The sequence below is a fragment of the Theropithecus gelada genome, unplaced genomic scaffold (genome assembly GCF_003255815.1).
Source record: "Theropithecus gelada isolate Dixy unplaced genomic scaffold, Tgel_1.0 HiC_scaffold_3096, whole genome shotgun sequence".
NCBI classification, from domain to species: Eukaryota; Metazoa; Chordata; class Mammalia; order Primates; family Cercopithecidae; genus Theropithecus; species Theropithecus gelada.
This window is the reverse complement of record NW_020259583.1, coordinates 1-2,724: the sequence shown is the minus strand read 5'-3', so window position 1 is coordinate 2,724 and position 2,724 is coordinate 1. Positions and strand designations below refer to the sequence as shown.

The 2,724-nt window shown below is 52.0% G+C and overlaps 1 pseudogene; it reads right to left on the bottom strand.

The window, feature by feature from the left end:
• Nucleotides 1–560: 560 nt before the first annotated feature.
• LOC112617651 lies at nt 561–679 on the bottom strand (annotated as a pseudogene).
• Nucleotides 680–2,724: the final 2,045 nt, after the last annotated feature.

Here is a 2,724-nt window from a genome sequence, read left to right as displayed (position 1 = left end):
AGAAAGAAAGAAAGAAAGAAAGAAAGAAAGAAAGAAAGAAAGAAAGAAAGAAGGAAAGAAGGAAAGAAGGAAAGAAGGAAAGAAGGAGAGAGAGAGGGAGGGAGGGAGGGAGGAAGTAAGACAGAGAGAAAGTGAGAAGGAAAGAAAGAAGAAAGAGAGAGAGAAAGAAGGAAAAGAAGGAAAGAAGGAAAAACAAAGAAGAAAGAGAAAGAAAGAAAACGAAGAAAGAAGAAAAGAAAGAAAGAAAAAGAAAAGGATGAAGGAAAGGATGAGAGACAGAAAGAAAAGAAAGAAACAAAGAATGACGGAAAGAAAGGAAGAGAGAAAAAGGATGAAAGAAAAGAAAGAAGAAACAAAGAGAAAGAGAGAAAGAAAAGAATACATAAGGAAAGAAAGAAAGAAAAAGAGAGAGAGAAAGAAAAAAGAAAGAAGGAAGAACGAAAGAAAGAAAGATGGAAAGAAAGAAAGAGAGAAAGAAAGAAAAGAAAGAAAGAGAGAAGAGAGAGACAGAGAAGGAAAGAAAGGCAGGTAGAAAAGAAAGACAAGAAAGAAAACAAAAATGCCTACAGCACCTGGTGTTCCTAGGCTGTCTCCCATCCAAGTACTAACCAGGCCCCACGCTGCTTAGCTTCTGAGATCAGGTGAGATCAGGCGGGGTCAGGGTGGTATGCCCCTAGATGCTGGCAGACGCACCTGGCTGCCCCAGGACCCCGGACCAGCCACGCCCACCAGCTTCCAGCTGTCCCTGTCAGCACGAGCTTCCACCCATCAGGCCCACTCCAAACAGGGAGTGCTCCAAGGCATCAGGGCCCAGGGCCCATGATCCTGGGACCCCGTCCAGTCCTCCACCCTGTCGCGGAGGTATTCTTTTGGATCCCTGGCAGCTCAGGAGCTCCTGTGAGGCCACTTCTTGCCCCACCCAGCCAGAGCCATCAGGGCTGGCCAAGGGCGAACAGGTGGCTGAGCAGTGCGTGGACTTTTTCTCACAATGCCAACACCACGCTCGTTTATCCCGACCAAGACCCGGCTGGTGGGCAAGAGGGCATGAGACGTTGGGGGTCAGGGGATTGCCCTGCTTTGCCCCGGGTTGGCACTAGAGCCGGCAGCCTGATCTCTAGTGAGAGGGGCTGAAAGTAACCCAGACACACGCCAGCACCACTAGGAGCAAATCCACTGCCCCACACACAGACACACCTGGGCGCTCGCGTTCAGGAACCCACACACGCGTGCACGCACACACAGACACACAACACACACACACACATACACACACATGCATGCAAACACAAATGGCTTTAAAGAGAGCAAGGAAGTGATGGATGGAGAGATTGAAACCGAAGGAGGGAGAGAGATATCCATCAAGAGAGACATGGGAAGGGGAGAGGGAAAGAGACAGACAGAGATTCAGAGAAAGACTGGGACAGAGAAGAGAGAGAGACAGCGACACAGAGGGAAGGTGACAGAAGTAGCAGGAGGTGAAGCTGCAAACCCAGAAGAGAGAGACGCAGGGAGCTGGAGAGCAAGAGCGATAGAGTCTTGGAGACGGAGTGCCCTGCTCTGCTAGGCCGGGCACTTTTGAACAGACTGGGATAGGGTGGAGGGGGCTTGGGCTGGTCCAGAACAGGGTGACCAGGATGTCCATGCGAGAGGAGCAACAGAGCACGGAGACGGGTTTTGTCTTGGATTAATTACTTGTTTTGGAGGTGGTTTTCCTAGTCTCCTTCCTTTGCTGGCAGCTCCCTGTGCTGTTGTTGTGGTGTGGTGGGCCCCTTGATTTGCAGAGTGCGCCCACTCATTTCTCGGGAGCCATGGAACCAGGCGTACCCACAGGGCCCAAGGCCTGGGTCTCTGGTTTGTTTCTCAGGACTAGAGTTTACATGAAGTTGGTGGCAATGTGAATCCAGGTGCACAGAGACTGTTCTGGTGACTGACGGAGCAATGTCCTTCGACCGGATAAAGCAGGCCCTGCATTCTGGAGCGGAGGTCTTGCCTGGTGTGTGTGGCACCTGCTGCCCCTGCTGGCCCCTTTAACCTGATTGGAAGGTCACAGCGGGGTCTGATAGGTAGATTGAATCACCTAGGCATTCCGGGAGCGGGAAGACACCATGAACGGCAGGGAATCTGCACCTGCACCTTTGGGGTCCGGTCTGCTGCCCTTCCAGACTGGAGCTGGGCTCCTGGCGGAGCAGCAGCAAGGCAGAAGCATTGGGGTCCTGCAGCCCAGGGCTGCTTTGGTGGCGGACCCCCAGGAGGAGGTCCCAGGCTGCAGCGGGTGTGTAGGCGGGCGATAAAGTGGGAGCAGAGTCAGGGGAAGTTGGTAAGCATGCCAACAGTAGGGGTAAGACAGGCAGGGGGGAAGCCACAAAAGACTACAACAGGCCCGGCACAGTGAATCACACCTGTAATCCCAGTACTTTGGGAGGTTGAGGCAGTTGGATCACGAGGTCAGGTGATCCAGACCAGCCTGGCTAACATGGTGAAATGCCATCTCTACTAAAATTACAAAACATGAGCCAGGCGTGGTGGCAGATGCCTGCAGTCCCAGCTACTCGGGAGGCTGAGGCAGGAGAATGGCGGGAACCCGGGAGTCAGAACTTGTAGTGAGCCAAGAACAAGCCACTGCACTCCAGCCTGAGTGACAGAGTGAGACACTGTCTGGAAGAGAAAGAAAGAAAGAAAGAAAGAAAGAAAGAAAGAAAGAAAGAAAGAAAGAAAGAAAGAAGC